The sequence below is a fragment of the Macrosteles quadrilineatus genome, unplaced genomic scaffold, assembly GCF_028750875.1.
Source record: "Macrosteles quadrilineatus isolate MER2022 unplaced genomic scaffold, UCM_ALF_1.0 Scaffold_9__3_contigs__length_116548681, whole genome shotgun sequence".
Taxonomy (NCBI): domain Eukaryota; kingdom Metazoa; phylum Arthropoda; class Insecta; order Hemiptera; family Cicadellidae; genus Macrosteles; species Macrosteles quadrilineatus.
Genome location: NW_026542602.1, coordinates 16,853,987 through 16,874,798, shown reverse-complemented (window position 1 = coordinate 16,874,798; position 20,812 = coordinate 16,853,987). Strand labels below are relative to the sequence as shown.

Here is a 20,812-nt window from a genome sequence, read left to right as displayed (position 1 = left end):
TAACATAAAACATTTATGTTCAACACTCTTATAACAAAGTGTCGTCATAAAGTAATTGTGTATACCATTTTGAACATAGTATTTATGTGTCTAACAACATCAGGTATCATTCAAGTGTCATATTTTAAGTACCATGTAACATACATTTCAAACAAACTAAATATTCATTACAATAAGTAGATAGATAGTCTTAGTAGGGAAAGCATATGAATCGATTAAAATTGTATGTTACCAATTACCAACATTTGTGAATAAAACTATTACAACATGTAATAATTCCACTGTTAAGTAAGTTTCAGCAGTTAAAGAGTCCCTGAAGCAAACAGCAAGTACAAGGTCACCGCAACACGACATGACTTCATCGCCATCGCATAGTCAGCACTCGCAGTCCATTCAACCCCGACGCCGTGATGCTGCACATGTCGCCGTCCCAGCTCTGCTCGCCACTATCCTTCTCATATGGCAACCTACTCAGTCAGCTGGCGCGGAAATTCCAACGCATATCGTGACCGGAATAATTTAATGAAGTCTCAAAAATCGTAACTCCATATCATTCTGTCACGCCACTAAAATAACCCAATCGATCCCTAAATCTCATCAAACCTTTTATTTGTCTGGATAATAATATTAACAATCTTACTCATTATTTCAGCATATTTCATTCACATACTCAATATTAAAATGAATCTAATCACAAAACCTCAAACCCCTCAAAAAGACTATTAATGTAACAAAGTGTTACCCAGTATAAACCATTAATAATCTCAACATCAAAAAATAATTTATAATAATAATTTAAAAAAATAAAACATCTTAACAAACAGCTAATATTTAAATAGTTCAAAACTAATGAAACAATCAATTAACTTAAGGAGACTCGATGGGGCGAAAGAAGACGTGAGCGACTATGAGCTATCCACCACCAGCTCATTCTACCGCGTCGCTGGAAGGGTCGCGAACAAGCAAATGCGCCGATCCTCAAGATCGCGTCGTGTCGCAGGAAGGGGGGAAGAAGAGTCGGAACGCACATCAAGATATCCGTTCGATTCCCACCTTCGCGATTGATGTTTCCGTGTATCTCCTTAAGTTGTTTTTTTTCTTTTTTATTGTCAACCGGTGGTAGGTTGACGTTTTAACCAGGGGGGTGTAAGAAAGGGGATTAACCCCGTACCCACGGTGCTCATCTATGCAGACACTCTGTTCACATTACACTTAGTCGACCAGTTGGTGTGAACAGAGTTGAACAGTAGCATGAGCATCGATTTACAAATTCCTTTCCCAGCTGATGTGAGCTAGGCGATGGGCCGGTAGGGCTGACTTCCAAGAAACACCGTTAACCTATTAGCCACACACCCTATCGGTAATCAGCCAATGAGAAGGGCTAATGATGAAGATGGAGGGGTCAAGACTCTTGGAGCTGGAGGATCTGAAGGAAAACATCGAGGAGATCACCACGGGCCACCGGAGAAAGAAGATCGGGAGTTTGGGAGTGCGTGTATCGGTGTGTGTGCTTCTGGGACAATAGACAGTATGTAGAAAGAATAAAATATCTAACTAACACTTTGTCAAACATAAAAGTCATATAATTTGTCAGTAACTAATTCTTTTATATTTTCAATTGATTTTCTTTTCTTGTAAATTTAACGTTGCAAATTAATTTATCTTATTATTGTTGTTTTTTGCTTTTTCTAAGTTTTCTTTTGCTGTTGTAACACTTTTAACTTTTGTTGTTTTCGTAATTTAAATTTTTGTTCATTACACGTTGAGTAACACCCTTAAGCAGTCTTATGTCTCATTAACCTAACACCTCTTCACTAAGCTAAGCGAGTGTAACATTTAGGAAACTTAAACTTAAAGTGAGGCATGGGACTCGCAACATTAAAAGAATCGTTTACTGTTCTTGGTTGAATAAATCTTCTAAGATAAATAACTTTTATCTTCTTGAAGTTGAATAAAACTTTAATAATAATTTTCTTGAATTTAGTTTTTCATACTAACACATTTTCATACATCTTCATTTAGGTAATTCTGTCTTCTATGTTGATCTTCATCACAGTCACGTTTTGTTTTTAACATTTTACTGTTGAAAATGTTTAGAATATTTAAACTGGTTGCATTAACAGTGTTGCCAGTTTTAATAATGAAATATTATTTTGAGATACAATGTGATATAATATAATTTGATGTAATAACATATGATAATTTAAATATTGAAATTAATTGCAATTTAAACTTTAATAATAATAAATTGTAAACATAAACATTGGTTAATGAATTTTGATTGAGTTATTTGGAATAATTTAAATATGAATTAAATAAAGAAAAATAATGAATACTTAACAATTTATTTACTTTTCAATGAGTCCTCTACCTCTACAGTAAAAATGTGAACCGATATCAAACTGTATAACCGTGTATAAAACAGACTAAAATTATTAACCTACTTATCACAAGTGTTTCATGCTAAAATACATAGACAAACCTTCGGCATCCAAACGATGCTGCGAACTTATATAACTCTTACAAGAATAAAACCGTATTAACATTCTCAACTCTAATACGTTTACCTACTTTCTGCTAACATTACATAGACAAACTTTAACATGTGGGTACTCTACTCATATCACAACCACGAAGTGTTTTGTGTGCAGAACCTTTACATCAATCATTTCTGTAGGTCGTCCAGTGGTCGAAAACTCAACAGAAAATATGTAATGCCTTCTCTATTTTCACCCCAAACTGTTAATAAAACATGTGATTTGAATTTCGTCCATATCTTTTGATTTTCTGTTTATATTTCGTTGTTATTTCATCACCAGCATGAAAACGCATAAGGCCCATGTATTTTTTTTTTCAATTTTTAGTTTTTTGCGCTTATTTTTTAGTCTATTTTAATTTATAAAGGGATTCTGCACATCTACAGGAAAATATCTTTCTAACAGTATGTGTAGATTTTTTCTGCGATGCACAGGAGCTGAGAAAAGAGGTTTAAAAGAAACACGCTTGCCTATTAATATATAGATTTGATAGAGTTTAACATGAAGCCGTTGAAACGGGTACAGTTCTTGTGTAATCTAGTTTTTTATACATAGTACATCAAGCGATGACAGTAAACGTGAACTATTGATGGTCCTAAATAAGAAGAATATTTATAAAACTAACAGTTTCATTTATAACTAACTATCCAATTATACACCAAGCTAGGATCGTGCACGATTCAAGCAGCTTCGATGATGGTTTATTTTTTATTCACAACTAAGTTCAACGTCACATTATACTCGTACTCGTAGTTGCATGTTGTTTTGCCAAGTCAAATCAAATCTCATTATTATCTTTCAGCTCTAAAAAAGCAATCAACATTGTCAAATGGAATCTCAAAAAAACATTAAACATAGACATGGATTAAATAACAGGAACCTTGATCTTTAATTATTTAAAAACTGATATCTAAAACCTCCAAGAACGAGAACAGAGTATAAAAAATTATTTAAAAAATTGTATGTGTAGCTATGTGTGTACGTGTAAGTATTGTAAGTGGTAAGTTGAGACGATGGCTATTTCTTGTGTTATGTGCATGTATGTCAGATCGGATGCTATACTGGTCTATATTCTCTTTTACGTATAATAAGCAACTTAAAATGTATAAGATGGAAGGGTTAGGATATTTAAGATCTTAAAATCTGCTTTGCAATCGTTCCTGGGCAATGTTCCTTTTAATGAACCTAACTGCTTTCCTTTGCCATTTAAAAAAGGTTTTGGCTCCTACAGAGTTACCCCATAAGAGAACACCATATTATAGGTGGGAATGGAAAAAATGCATAGTAAACATTTTATTTAGAATAATTTGTTCACTTACATTGTCATTTAATTGTTTAAACACAAATACAGTTCTAGCCAATTTACTACATAAGAACTTTGTATGCTCACTCCAATTCAGCTTACGATCAATATGGATTCATAGAAATTTTACCGATTTATTGTCATTAGAATAATTTATTTTAAGGTTAAAATGAATTTCTTCTGTTTTTGAGTTATTAATCTTTAATTTATTTCCTTGAAACCATTCTTCAGCCAACTTTAACACCTCATCCCGTTCTTCAAGTGCTTTACTCAGATTTTGACTACTTGTGAGGAATGTAGTACAGTATCATCAGCGTAAAGAGTGGTTTTACAGGGAATAAAAAGAGGCAAATCATTAATAAAAAAACAATAAAATGTAGAGACCCAAGGACTGATCCTCGAGGTACGCCAATTTTGATTTTCAACATATTAGATCTTGAACCTGCACCAGCTGGAAACGGTTCACGAAATATGAGCTTAACAAATTTAATTTGTGACTGAATCAAAAGCTTTAGCCAAATCAATTAATGTTGCAGGCATATTTAATTTTAGCATCACAACCGTTAAAAATATCTGTGATTATGTTTTTCAAGGCCTTGCTTTTGGACAAATTTTATCTAAAACCAAAATGACTATTACAGAACAAGTTATTTTTTTTTCAAAATATGAATACATTTGTTGGTGTAGACAGTGTTCTTATATTTTAGAAAAAAATTGGGATTAGAGATATCGGTATGTAATTATTTGGATCAGTTTTACCCCCTTTTTGAAGATTGGTATTGTAACTGATATTTTAAGACATTCTGGAAATGTTTCTTGTTCAATCATCATATTATATAGAATGGTAAGTGGATTTATCAAACGAGGGCCTATCTTTTTTATTACATAATTGGAGAAGCCATAATAGTCCTCAGCCTTAGAACTACTTAGTCTATTAATGGCCTCTAAAATATTTAATTGGGAGATTGGTGACCATTGGAATTTTGTATCAACATTTCTTGAAGCTGAGAGTAGAGCAATAGGACCCCTTGCACTTTGTCCGTTAAGAAACTGTTTTTATTCAGTGGTAAACAAGCAGAATTTACAAAACTATAGTTTAAAACATTTATATCAACTGGAACAGAATGAACTGTAACAGCCCCAAGGTGGCAAATCATCAAAATATTTAATCAATACATGGGTACTACTTTTAATGGAATATTAAGAAAGTCAATATATATTTTTCTCTCATTTCAACATTTACAAAAGCCTGAGAAATCGAGGTGCAAATTTCAAAGTTGTATTTTGTGTGCATTTAATAATCATAATATTGTACATCATTTGCTATCACTCTTTTCGAATTAAAACTACTTCATTAAAATAAAACAATATACAACATTTCATCAACGGAAAGTTTAACATCCCATTAAGCTGAGGATATTGAAAAGCAAAACAATTCATTATTTTAATTATTGTGTTTGTACACGAAGTCAACGACTTATAACCATAGAGCACATAGTATTAATATGATACTATGTTAATACTAATATATTACTACAGCAAATTAATGAATACTATATGCTCTATTATAACTAATTTTTCTGTCTAAAAATTTTAATTCAGAAAGTGTTACTAAGCCTTAGCACTTACTGAAATGCATTGACTTAATCAAAATGTCATATAATATGTAATATTTTATTATTATTATTATGAGTAATGTATAACATTCAATTATTTTTAGAACAATTTAAGAATAAGTTAACTGTTGTGTTCGCTTGTTAGTGGATTTAAAATACTTTGTTAAGACTTGGCGAATTAATTTATTTCATACCATTTATTTTATAGGCCATATTTTCCATTAAAACATTTTTCCTTCCATGAAGCAGCAAACCTAAGTATCCATTAAATCTAATGTTATTTAAAAGGGAATACATCTGGGAAGTACGTTATTCTAAAACCAACAAGACTAATAGAGATTCGCCTAGTCTGCAGGTTGGCTGCGGCGAGGCCACAATTAATTGACCAACCAGACACGTTGTATCCGTCGAGTCATTGCTATATTTGCACCTTAATTCAACTCAATTTGCAAAATAAACTCAGTAGGGAAAAGGAAGTGTCAATTATTAAAACTGGCGAATTTTGAGTATGACAAATATCCATGTAAAAGTTTAATGGCAGCGGTGGGATTCGAACCCACGCCTCCGAAGAGACTGGTGCCTTAAACCAGCGCCTTAGACCGCTCGGCCACGCTACCGGTTGTCGAAGCGGATAGAAAAAGTCAGCCCTGAGAATGACCCTTATAATAATAACTAGGATGGTTAAATTTTCTACAAATCAGTTTTGTCCCAAATGAGAAATTAATTAAATAAATATTTGTTTTGTAACTAAAAACAATTGATATAAAATGCAAGCATTAAACGTCAATCTATAAAAACACCAATTTTTAATTTTGTATAATATTTATTACTAAAGGTCGTCCAGTAGTCGAAAACTTGACCAAAACTATGTAATGAACAGACTTCTCTATTTTCACCCTACGTTGTAAATAAAATATGTGATAGGGATTTTTTTTTTGGAAGTGACTTGAAAAAGGCATTTTGTATCAAGGGCTGTAAAACAATTTTGCCTATGTGGAAACATGATGTAAATGCCGTCGTATCACGTTGTGTGGCTTCGGCCCGGAAGTGTTTCCCGTATAGCAAAATCTGCATTCGTTCATAAGTCCAATGTGTGAGCCACAAAACTCCCGAGGCATTTCTCTTACGCACATATCTATCAAATTCTGTATAATAACTACATCTTGTTGATTAACTCTGATATTAGGCCTATAGAGACGGTTACGGTTTCTTCTTTCTACCCGGCCAGAAATGGTCGCCGTAGAGGCATTTCAGAATGATACTTGAAAAACCATTCAAGTTTATAACAAATACAGTAAAATGATCGAAATTTCACTAAACAAAAAGTACGTATGTAATAATCGGACATAACACACAACACACAATCAGTGCAAAATCAGACTCACCAGTACCACCACTGAGAACTAAATTTGTTTATGTTATTATTTTGATTTTATATTTTAGATGATGATAGTTTTACAGGTGGTGAAAATACCACTAAACAAATAATGATGTACACACGCCAACATTGTTTGCAGTGCATTTCATGCAGTAAATATTTTATATACATGTGATTCATGGTGGAAGGAAAATGCATGTGCTTGGAAATTCTTTCATTTGTTTTGATTTTCTGTTTATATTGCGTTGTTATTTCGTCACCAGCATGGCAACCCATAAGACCATGTTAATTTTTTGAAATTTCAAATTCATTTTTGTGCTTATTTTTTAGCCTATTATTAATTTAATTTTTGGATTCTGCACATCTACAAGAAAATATCGTTCTAACAGTATGCGTAGATATTCTCTCCAGTGGTCGAAAACTCGACGAGAATGATGTAATGTACACGTATTAACTATTGGATACTGAAGTAGACACCCCATCTATATGGACCAGCTGTCACCATTTTTTTTTATGAAAAAACATGTAGTTGTGTGAGCCAGTTACCGATTGCGTGTCTTAAATTAAATTTTCTACACCTTATTTTTTGTTACTGACAAATTTGATGGGTCAACAGTTGCTATAACTCATAATGAGTCAATCCATAAGGTTGACTTGGTAAAAAAACATCGTGTAATCGACAGAAATTAGTCATTTAGATTAGCGCAATCTGTTGGTGGCTCACATCAACTACGACGAATAAAAAAAAACTGGTGACAACTTTAAAATGGAGATAAAAGTACATGCTTCTCTATTTTCACCCCACGCTATAAATAAAACATGTGATTGTCATTTCTTCCATTTGTTTTGATTTTCTGTTTATATTTCGCTGTTATTTCGTCACCAGCATGGCAACCCATAAAGCCCATGTTATTTTTTTATTTCAAATCCATTTTTTGTGCTTATATTTGAGCCTATTTCAATTTTTAAAGGGATTCTGCACTTCTACAGTAAAATATCTTTCCACCGGTATGCGTAGATTTTACCTGCGATGCACACGAGTTGGTTGATAAAAATGGTTTTAAAGAGACATGCTTGCCTATTAATATATAAATAGATTCTCACTAAGTTGTATATCTGGACAGAGGGTAAAATTCTAGCCCGTACACTCTGAGGTTTATAATTGTTATTTGTTCTGATTAAATTCACAAACTAAAGTGAATGTTTAATTCCACCTTTTATTTATTTAACTCATGTTGTACAACTCAAAATTAAGCGGCCGGAATTTTACTCCCTAAGCTGTGACGTCAGTTTTGCTCAGGGGAAAAATTCCAGGGGGTTAAAATTCTACTATACCCTTAGCCTAGTAGTTTGTGATGTATGCGATAACTTGGACAAGCAACAAATACTTAAATCGTATTTGATTGCGGTCAAGATTCAAGCGACAGCTTGCAAAACAATTTTTGCAACAACATACAGGGTGTCCCGTAAGCATGTACAAAGGGGTTTATAGGTCAAAGTAAAACGAAAATCAAGAGCAGAATTTGTTTTTGCTCAAGAATTTGTAGATTTAAGTTGAAGGACAAGATCCGTAACAATAAAACCACATTATTTGGTTTGTACACCACAACAAAAAAGATTTGCAGTCTTGAAAACGATTTTATATTTTTCGTGTATATCCGAATAGGTACTATAAGGAGTTATCCAGTACATACCTTTGTTTCAACGCTGTTCACATGATATTTTTATGTAGATGCCAGCGCCTGCTCGTGAAAGGGATGCAACACGCATGACTTCTCTGTAAGTAGAGTTGTCAGCAGCTACACTTTAGCAGGCGCAACTTATATGCCTGAGTGAGGAAATCTTGGATACAGCTTATAAAAATCGGTAAGCAAAATCAATATATTAATTTGAAACTGTTTTTTTTTTCTCTCCACTAATTTGAGAGTACAGCTGGACGTAGAAACTCGGTGGTTTATATATGAAAGAAATGGTTTGTAGATGAGCCATCAAAAGAGAAAAGAGGTAAATTCATTTGCGTCTATGCCCTAGAGGCCTTTAAAGTTCCCTCCCCAGATTTGTTTACTTTACCACCAGATGGATAATCTTACACTCTTTGTTAATGACACAGCTGTTAACATTGGACAAATTAAAAAAAAATATATTTCACATGCATTTGTTATGCACATCTTTCGAGATATTGACTTGGGACTACCACCTGTATTAATTAGGTGGTTAGTACTTCATGAACAGGTTTTTGACCGCCATCTTGGATCCGCCATATTGGACATAGATATACATTTTTTAATGTAATGATAGTGTTGTGACACATCATTACAAACTAAATTTTTACACGGATTTCAATGCCGAAATCCGTTTTTCAATATCTTTTTTAATTTAGAAGATATACTCAAACGAAAACTCTCCCCCATACATTTCTTATGGACGTTTCTTAGTTTGATATTTTTTTTTAAATTATTTTTCTTATATCTCCAGTTCTTATTAACGCTTGCAGTTCGTACTAGGCTTAATAAAATGTTCAGTAATTTAAGCACTTTCATTTGAGACCTTGAGCAATAAAATCAGACGAGTTAAAGACCAGCTACGAACCTCAGAACAATATTAAATTTAACTTTTTAGAAATATATTTTTATTAAAAGATTTATAACTCGGGTTGTTAATACGTCACCAAGTTATTTATGGTCTTTAATTACTTAGCAAATGTTTGGCTTCAATTTTATTAATCACTAAATAAAATCTTACAAATCTGAAGTGAGTCATGGACCTTCATTTAACATTAAATTATTTGTATTTAGAAATTTGTCTTTGGTTTTAAGACCTATATACCCAATTATAAATAACTACCAATAAGTAATCTTTAGCTAAAATTAAAGTCAATAATTTAGCGAGTTATTTAAGACTATAAGAGTTTTGGGAGTTATTTAGAATCAGGGATATACGTCTTTAACTAAAGACAAATTTCGAAATAAATATAATTTAATGACAAATTAAGGTCCATGACTCATTTTAAAATTGCCATATTTTGGTTAATGATTAATAAAACCAAAGCGAAACATTTACTGAGTAATTTGAGACCAGAAAATACTTGGTGACGTATTAACAACCCGAGTTATAAATCTTTTAATAAGAATATATTTCTAAAAAGTTAAATTTAATATTGTTGTGCGTTTCGTAGCTGGTCTTTAACTCGTCTGATTTTATTGCTCAAGGTCTCAAATGAAAGTGCTTACATTACTGAATATTTTAAGCCTAGTACGAACTGCAAGCGTTTATAAGAACTGGAGATATACGAAAAATAATTTAAAAAATATATCAAACAACAAAACGTCCATAAGAAATGTATGGGGGAGAGTTTTCGTTTAAGTATATCTTCTAAATGAAAAAAAATATATTGAAACACGGATTTCGGCATTGAAATCAGTGTAAATATTTAATTTGTAATGATGTGTCACAACAGTATCATTACATTGAAAAAATTATCTATGTCCAATATGGCGGATCCAAGATGGCGGCCAAAAACGTGTTCCCTATCAAAATGGAGTACTAACCACCTAATTATTACAGGTGGTAGTCCCAAGTCAATATCTCGATAAATGTGCATAACAAATTAATGTGAAATATATTTTTTTAATTTGTCCAATGTTGGTAAAAGCCGCCATTTTATATTTTGATTTTAGTGGTTTTCTCGTGCACCGATTTTTGGCAACTTTTAATATGTCATTCTGCAAACCCAACACTACAAAATAAAACCATAAAACGTTTTCTTGCAATTTTTTTAAGGTCATATATTTCTCTGACTATAAGTTTTTTTTTGTTTAAAACAAAATGAAGAATTTATGATACGATTTAAATTTGATTGTTCAAATGTAATATGCCTATTATGAAATCAGTGGAACGTATGAATATCAAAGGAGGAAAAGATAATCATTCCTTATCGGGCTGGCTTTTATTGTAGAGATTGGCAATTGCCTTTTCGGTCTTCTTTCAATAATAATTTATTATTATTTTCAAGAAAGAACGTAAGAGCTTTCGTGACATTATTAGCATACATGTTTTCGATAATCGGAATAATATTGCGTTTTCGGAAGATTGTGTCATGTAATTAAACCATGCAAATAGGAGTACGTTGAGGACGTGAGCCGTGATAAAGTTTTATTGTTCCAGATCCAAGGTTTTTGGTGAAGTAGAGAAATTATAATAGCAACTAAGCTGATTTTTATAATGTTAATTAGAATAAGAAGTTTTAGGGTTAGAAGAGGGATAATTAGAAGTTTGTTTTCGTAGAAATGTGTACTAGATTTTGCAATGAAAGCCGTCAAGCTGGAAGATGGTATTTTACAAGATTTTGCAGGAGTTTTCAATTAATTCTGACAAAATCACAAAAACCAATCCAGCAAAATAAACAAATCAAAATCGAAGGGAAAATTAATTTATGTAAAAGTTTCTTCAGCACATTAAACACAGAGGAACGGGTCCATTTGTTTCATTATCTGTAGTATCTGATCAATCGTAAAATGTTCCTGTAACAAAATATCTATCCGAATCTCTATAGGCTACTGTACGATTATCACGTTATGCTAAGACCGACGTCGTTTTGAAAATGTGTTACAGTTCTCGTATCAAAAACACCGTTTTTCCCACAAGACAAGTAACCCTATACTACATAAATATACTCGACAAACTTAAAACTTCAAAAAATCTCTTCTTCTCGCATTTATATCACACATCCTGTTGCAAAAGCTCAGTGAGTTTTTGTGGTGCCTGTACTACATGAGTTATATCGGTCTGTTGGGCTGTATTTTCGTCTCCGTGGGACGCTAACAGGCCTGCTATTCTCACATGTGTAGTGTAGTGGTGCAGTGGGTTCTATATATAGCGACACATCTCTACATCACACGTGAACACCACTACACCACTACACCAGAGAGAGGGGTTCTTCTGGAGGAAACCTTGGTGCTCGGTCTCAGAGTTCACTGGGATATTCAAGTAGATATCCAATCTGAGTCAGATGAAGAAGACGTGTATCATTTACTCAATGGTTACCAAGTTGGATGAATCTCTCATACTTTGGCACTGTTTAAGTTATATTTTCATACCTTAATAGTTTATAGTTAACATAGGTTAGCAATAAGATGCCTTTCCAGTTTATACGATTATAAAGTTTATGTGGAAAAGCTACATTTTATTTCAGCACGTTATGCTAGCGGACCAAGTTCTTATTAGCTGGCTAGAACCATTGACTTTGGGATGCTGGCGTAGACATCCCATCTGTATGACCAGCTGTAGTTATTATTTTATTAAAAACCCTGGTTGAATGAGCCAGTCACAGTGTACGCTAGTCTAAATTTCATCACTAGGGCGTAAAGTGACTTTTTTCGACAGAGCTCAATTTTAACGACCGAGGTCGGAAAATGAGCGAGGGTTGAAAAGACACTTGTTGCCCGTGTGATAAACTATATTTTTCGTCATAATGCAACATTATTTAACAAACTAAGTCAGAAAGCGAAAATACTTTTCATGTAAAGATGACCTCTCAAAACGACTACCAACATGTTTTCAATTTGCTAATGAAAACAGCATGGACGTAACCCTAATTTCGTAAGTGTTTGATTTATATTTTGAAACTCTCAGCTGGGAAATAGGGTAGCAGCGAAACATAATACAGTATGTAGGTGTGTTGTATAAAGGCTTTATGTATTTAAAAACTTGATGAATTACTAAACCCGATCCGATCCCTGTGAAACGTTGTGTAATTGTTCTACAAACTGTATTATTTCTGGGCAAGCTGCTGTCTTATGTCAGATATATAAATCATTTACTTCTGTAAACCCTTTGATTTTAAAGTAACTACGTTAAGCGCATGAGAATTATTATTTTATTGATTGGTTTCGATAAAATAGTCAGAAAGATAAACCATAGAGTAAAGAAGTAGACCCTTAATCCCCCTATGTCTAAGTGTCTACTCTATGGTTACACCATTGTTACACTCAACACCAACGATTTAAATAACCCAGTACAGTAGTTATTTACATCGTTGTTCAAAACCCGCGTTGTTCCATATTCTATGGTTGCACTTTTACTGTTAGTCTCGACATATATTTCATTTATTGAAACACACCTTAATACAATGCCCTAACATTAATTTGCTACTATGTGAGTACTTGTTGAATCGGGGGTACAAGACAGATGGAACAAACTGCATATCAATATGTACAGTACATGTACATATGTACATTTACACTGTACAGATCGTATGAGATTTTTTACAATTCGATTCAAATACATACCAAAAGTATTTGTCTCTTCCCCAGTTGTATGATTAGTGATTAGATTTCCGTTAACGAGTGCGGGGAAACGGTTTCGCAAAACCGACTGTTTGTGTCATTAGGTAATGTTTTTGTTTTGACTTTGTTGTGACAGCTTCCACCATCAGCTAATTTAAAGTCTGTTTTCATCACGCTTTCACGATTTTTATTTTGGGAAGCTCGCGGATTGATAAACAAATCCTTGTATCGTAGAGTTATTAGTATTGGAATAGCTAGGCCTAATCAGTCGAAAACCTGTAAAATATTTGGTACTTTTCATCTGTACAGTAATACGGTTAAGTATTTAGTTACATTGTCACAAGAAATAATAACAGTTTTAGGCAATTTCTAATGAGGGAAAGATGCGATACGGAGTTCATCCTTCAGGCGAATGTTGCAGAACAGTCTTGCATTGATTATACTTAGACATACATGTATGGATAATGGAATATTCAATCTATGGTACGATAGAAAAAACAATAGGATTCTTTGTGGGTTATATGCTTTGGCCATTGAGAATTTATTGAATTATTTTGGCAAAAGTAACAACTGATCTTAGTCTATGACCACGCCAGATCTCACTCCAATCGACACACGCCACATGTTGTGCTCACGCATTCGTGTCCAGCTAGGAAGCCCACCAAACACGTCGTCATCGCTGTCTTAGTGAAGCGATGAACTAGTGTAACTAAATCAAGCAAAAAATAACTACTGGACTATTAATCCACATACTTTACAGACTTTACATTGGTTTTACATATGAGCATTAATACGGTCTCAAATTATCGCACAGCTTCATTTTCGCTGTGCGAAAAAAACACGGTTGTTTTGTAGAACCAGAAAATGCATAACTTAAAAGTACCAAAAACAGTTGAACTAAACTGCATACATTTGGTGTCTTAGTACAAATTGTTTGTATTTTTTTATTGTAAAACATAAGACTACCAATGTGGAGAGACTTCAAGTAATGTTCCCTTTTTATCTTACATCGAGAAATAAATGAATTTAAAAATTTATAAAAAATACAAACTAAACGACGCCCGAACATTCATCAAAATTGTATACACGAGGGAACCATCAGGATGACAGCGACCTTGCAAATATAGGACTGATGCAAGCGTGTGTCACAGGAGGGAAGAGCCTAAAAATAAGCGTGCGAAGAAGTGGGAAAACCGTAGTGAATCATCTGCCTTAGGCCTATCTTTACCTCGGAGTTGTCCAGAGTCTAAACAACTGCGTGGGAACCAAGCGTCGCGCCGGCGTCGTCCACTGTTGGTGAAAACTAGCGGCTAACCAGGTAAACAACGGCTTAACACCTCATTACAAGAAAATACAGTCACACATAGTAAATAGTATTTAAAAGGTGAAAATACTGTCAACATTACGAAATGGTATTATTGTATCACAAGGCCTATAGTGACGTATTTTTCAGACCGATGCGAAGCCGAAGTTGGGGAATGAGCAGTAAGACACATTTTAGCCTGTATGATGAACTACATTCTTCGTCATACTGAATCATTTTTAAGCTAGCAACTTCAGAAATCGAAATTTGTGTACTGTATGCTGTAATTTTACCAGTGGCAGTATCTGGTGGGTCAAAGTAGTTTGAGGTTATGTAGTGGTTTGTATACATTGGTTATGTACAGGTTGGTTCCCTAAATAATTCGCTTCTTGTTTCTTGATTTTTTATTAGCAAACCAAATTTCATCAAAATCTTCGGATTTTGATTCAATTTTGTATAAACCTACATCTATTCGAACGAGGTTCGCGAACCAGCATGATCGGACTGTAGGAACAGGTGTTTATGGGGGGGGGGGGTGTTACGGGGTAAAAATTAAAATTTCACAATTTCTTTCCAAACCATTTTGTAGAGCTTAAAAAACAAATAACTTAGTATATTGAAGCCTTATTATGTGCCTAATGGTTACGGAGAAAATTCCACAAAATTGTAAATTTAGAATTTTCATGTTATTTTTATGGAGGATAAGTAAACTTAGTTTGCTTGTTTATGAACATAGTCTGATAAAATTTTGAAAATGCATTTATTTCTTACTAAACTAATAACATTTTACAAAAAAAGAACACTTTTACGCTCCCTGTTGCAGCAAACCTATGTATTCGTTAAACCAATTCTATTTAAATAGGGAATAAATGTGATATTTTTAATGAGACATTTTAGTGTAAATCCAATCAGAAAAAAAAATTCAATTCGCTTAGTCTGCAGGTTTGCTGCGGTGGGGGTATTTTAGCATGTTTCCCCATAAAGGGAATAAGCTATTTTTTATTTTTCTGAAAAATAAACAATTTGTGTCTGAAGGCCTACCTTGTCAAATTAATTTATAAAGGGGAAAATATACACAGCCAATGTCTTGAATGATTGTTTTTAGTGACAAAAATAACTACGGTACTATAGCCCCGCAACGCATGTTCCAAGTCAGTTGTTTTTGTTACAATATTACAAAAATAATTATTTGTATTCATTAAATTGGAACCGGTTACTATGTGACATAAACGCAAGACAGGACATTGACCTAAAGTCACATCACAGATCAGGAGATCACAACTAGAGGTAACCAGTGTGTACCGGCTGTTAACCACGCTCTTCCATGTAGCATACTGGCCCCTCCCCATTCGGGTTTTCGGGCAACTACAAATAATTTTATGTGCACAATAAATTATAGTAGAAATCATTACATACCATCTAATTTACATTGGTAGTTCTTGTTCAATTTAGACGAATAGTTTGATAATAGAAAAATTACTTGCTAACCTTGTTAACAGACGGGAAAACCAGTTTACCTGTTACATCTGTTTTAAGCTGGGTAAGCCTCAGGCTAAAAAATCAAGCCATAGCCGCTTATGACTAAAGGAAATATTGAAGAATTCACAAGTCTTGCCATAGATTGCTTTCTACATAGGGCACATTTTTTGGTAGGACGTAAACCGTAACGTGGTCAAGTACAACAAGTGAGAGGTAATTTTTAGTCCAGGCAAATTAGATCAAATATAGGGTGTGCTCCCCAAAAAATCGTCTAAAGCTGGAAAGTGTTTTAATACCTTTTGGGGGTCCCAAATAAGACTCCTGTGAGTTTGCGACGGATTCTGACGTCTGCTTAAGTTTTGGGAGTCGAAAAACTATGAAAATTTTGCACTTTTTTCAGTTTTTCGCTTATAACTCCTAAAAAACGAATCCTAAGGAAAATGTTGTTCAGAGGTGTCTTTTAGTGCAATAAATTCCGCGTCGATTGATGTTAAATACGTCAAAATCGGCCGAGCCGTTTAGCCACTGTAGCTTTTCAAAGGTGTGATATTTTCATCAACATGGCCAAAAGGTTGATTATTTGACCAGTTTTCGGCTTAAAACTCCTAAACGACGCATGCTATACAAAAATGCACCTGTAGTTAGTTTGGAAAACACAAAATTCTGCGTATAATGTTTTTTTTATTAATCAATAACGGCAATTGATTGTTACTTACTTTCTATGGACGCCATTTCATTAAAAAAAGCATTAAAGTTAAAGTTGGGAATTTTTAATAAAATTGGTAACAACATAGATCCCGTCCTTAAATGGATTATGAATTATTAGATAGTGGTTTATTCCATGATGGTAATCTAGAGGTTTATCTAACAAGGTGTGATGAGAGTAAGACCCCCTATGTAATTTTAAGTCTAATCTTTTAAGTCTTTTGTCTGAGGTTCCGAAAATTCTAGGATTCATCCCAACCACCCATTATATACGATCTATCCCTGTATTCATCTTTCAGTTTTTGGCTTACATCTTCTAATGCATGCTATAGAAAAAAATGTTCCTGTAGTTAGTTTGAAGAGCATAAACGTCTGCGTAGAATGTTTTCCAATTCATTAAGATCGGCTTCACCATTTAACCGCTATTGATTGTTAACACTAGATCAGATGCTTGTCAAGTTTAAAATCTTACCATTGAAATCTGGCAAAAAACCAGCCTAATTACCAAAAACATAGGGGATATGGCAGTGAATCTACCCACTAGTGTGACGTCATGGATCGTAAAGCATGGCCTATGAACAAGTAAGTGCTCATGAGAGCAAAATCTTACTGTGGAGAGCTTTTTCCGAGATAGGGGAATCAATGATGTGGACCTAGCCCGATTGTTCGCTGGCAGGCCCATCGCAGTGAATGCTACCCATCAAGTTAAGGTATATTGTGGGATCACCTCCTCAACATATTATCAGCAAGTTGACAATATAAACTCCACGGATACGGTGGGATAAAAAAGAAATTCATCAAATGGTTCCAGAGTCACGACCCATTTACTGAAAATAGTTCGCTCATGTCAATCAGCTCAGCAGTTATCCCATATGATAGCATCAACGCGATATATGTATAAAGCATAATGGAAAGGCACAGCTTGCAAGAAAATCGTAAATAGGCAAGCCTATAATGACCATAAACTGTGCAGATTAAAAGGAAGTGGTGACATTAATCGCGAGCTGTGATGGCAACAGCAAAGGTTAAAGAAGAATCTGCCCCCTCAGTCAACACGTGATATTCCACATTAAATCCAAGCCTCAATTTGAATCATACTTTGGATTAAAAATAGGTCCGTCCCCACTAGCGCAGTTTGATGAAGAAAGCGTGATGAAGAAGAGTCGAAAATCTCACTATTCGTGTAGCCTAAAACTACTCATTCTGTTTACTCCAATCAATATGGATCTCACTGTGTTCTGATGGGTTACAACGCTTGGCGAAGTTGCAGAAGCAGGTTGGCCCTATACATGGTTGGGAGCAGAAAATATCCAAATCAAGTGAGGGTTGGTCTCTTCTAGAGGACACTTTCAACTAATTTTGACTTTGATTCTAACAAAGGGGGCTGATCATCCACCAATCTTTTAGAGCTCATTTAAAATTGTACTTAATTCAGAGAGATAGGTATGGAAAATTAACGTCAATGGGTTAACTCCCATCACTACGGCTAATCCACCGGTTCGATAAGAACTTCTCAACTCCGTCTACCTATCTCATGTACATGTTAAAAAGGTTTACATTTTCTCGCTCCATATTAGATGCAGGGATATAATGCACTACTGTCTGAAAGACTTGCAAGGGGCACGATTATCTCAATTCGATATCTGACGAAAAAGATGGTGCCGAATGTCACCATTTGTGGCAAGACCAATAAGAGCAAAGAATGAATCCTTATTCCTAAGATTCCAATGACGAGAAGTAGAAAAGTTATATGGTAAAATCTACGAAAACTCCCAATCGTTTTTTTATAGGCTAAATACATAGTAAAACTATGTACATCCGTCCATTATCATCTTTCGTTTATTAGGCTAAAAAACAACATTTTTGCTATATTTAATAAAATCTTTCTCGTTGTAATAACTAATTATATATTAGAATCGCTTAACATCATTCCGGAGTGTCCAGAGATGGGATCGTATAAATGGGAGCTTAGGACGAATCCTAGAATATTTTTAACCCCCTCAACAATATTAGATTTAAAATTGCAAAGGGGGTCTTGCTACCCTTCCCTTCACACATTCTTGGATAAACCTCTGGATGATAACCATGAAATAAACCACTATCTAGCCATTCATAACCATAATTCTACGCGAAATTTTGTGTTTTCTAAACTAACTACATGCGCATTTTTGTATAGCATGCGTCGTTTAGGATTGGTCAAATAATCAACCTTTTGGCCATGTTGATGAAAATATCCCAACTTTGAAAAGCTACAGCGGCTAAACGGCTCGGCCGATTTTGACGTATTTAACATTAATCGACGCGGAATTTAATGCCCTAAAAGACACCTTTGAACATTATTTTCCTTAGGATTCGTTATTTAGGAGTTATAAGCGGAAAACTGAAAAAAGTGCAAAATTTTCATAGTTTTTCGAATCCCAAAACTTAAGCAGACGTCAGAATCCGTCGCAAACTCACAGGAGTCTTATTTGGGACCCCCAAAAGGTATTAAAACACTTTCCAGCTTTAGACGATTTTTTGGGGAGCATATGTCTAATTTGCCTGGGCTATTTCTCACCCTCGTCTAGCTGTGGTACCTCTGAATTTCAGGACTGAAGAAATTAAATGAAATACGTTTATTTATCCCAATTTCTTTACAGAAAGATAATAAAACAGAAAGCAAGATTAACTAGTACAACTATTGGGAGATGAATCTGCCATACTTCTGGGATATGCCTACATGGGCAGGTGCCTGTGCGTAGGCTTGGCTGTTATCAGTCTACGTATTTTTAAGGGGGGAAATGAATATGGGAAAGATTTTTTCCTTGAATAGTTGAAAGAAAACTTAAATGCGGTTGTGAGAGTGTCGGTGACGGCAACCAAAGCCAGTTCAATAAAAAGAAGACATCTAGAGGGTAAACTAATAATAGTATAACCATTAGAAGAATTAATAATAGAAAGACTTAATAATAGCTCACATTTTCTCCAAAAAAACAATCAATTGGTTGCAACTGAAAGCTAGAAAACTACTACAGTAACAGCCTCGAGTTTATCAAACGGATGTGCGGAATCGAAAAACAGCAACCCAATCCTCATGAATCATTATGAGTGGGAGTACTGGAGTTGATTATATCCGTAGGGATGTTGCATTTGAGCATATTATGTTGTATGACACTATTATATTATAAATCCCAATCCAGTTCCTAGTCTAACGTGGACCGTGTCTCAACAATGCTTATGTGCCACAACATCAATACAAATGTTGTTACCGGTCCGATGTGTCACAAAATTGTAATTTCCAAAGTAATTCGTCACAAAAGAAAACCAATTGCGGTTGCCAATCTAAATGTGTCAGTAAAGCAATGCACATCGATGTTGTTAAACAATGTGTAACCCGGTGTAAATAAATAATCACTGGTATCAGAGAAACTCTGTTTGAAATCGTTAAAAGGTAATTACGAAAAAAAATTTTTAGCATGTACGATAAAAATAAATCGACACTGTAAACCAAAACCTCCTCTGACTTACACAACTATTGTTATTGAAAGTTGCATGTGATAAATTACATCAAACTAAACACGGAATGGCTAGTTTAATGCACGATTCAATGGGGCATGCACATGTGCTACCATTACCAGCACCGATTAGGCCGTGTTGATTTTATTCTCCAAGCAGTTCATGTTTGCAATCTGGCAATGCTACAGTATAAACACAAGTCTCCTCCGGTTCTTAACTGAACGATTTTCTGACTATCCAAACAGCACTTTACAATTATTGGACGAGATGTCCAAAAATCGAGACACGACTGTATAAATTTCTCATCACTACCAACTGTACAGTAGGTGTTCTGGCACGGATAGCATGGCTACGATATGAATGGAGCTGTCAGTCACACGCTGACACCGCTGTCCGCTATACATAGCCGGTCAGTGGGTTTCACTGTCATCTCTGCCGTGCTAAGAAAAGAATTAAGCTGGCACCGCACTTTGTGTCCGGCTACTACCAACTACACTACTTGAACTCTCAGATGTATCAAAATGAGAACGATAAGCGCTCAATCAACACAGGTTTATGGGGGGTTTACGGGGTTTCGCACTGCTGCATGATTGGCAATGTAAGAATGAGATGTATTATAGACTAAAATACCCCCGCCGCAGCAAACCTGCAGACTAAGCGAATTTCCATTTCCCTGAATGGATTTACACTAAAATGTCTCCTTAAAATTATC

The 20,812-nt window shown here is 34.5% G+C and overlaps 1 protein-coding gene and 1 non-coding gene across 6 annotated transcripts in view; both read right to left on the bottom strand.

The window, feature by feature from the left end:
- The window catches only part of LOC129002097 (histone deacetylase 4-like), a 130,162-nt gene that overhangs the window by 86,533 nt on the left and 22,817 nt on the right, over positions 1–20,812 (bottom strand). The window lies entirely within an intron of this gene.
- Positions 5,992–6,073, bottom strand: Trnal-aag (transfer RNA leucine (anticodon AAG)). The gene has a single exon. It is a non-coding gene; the product is annotated as a tRNA-Leu (tRNA).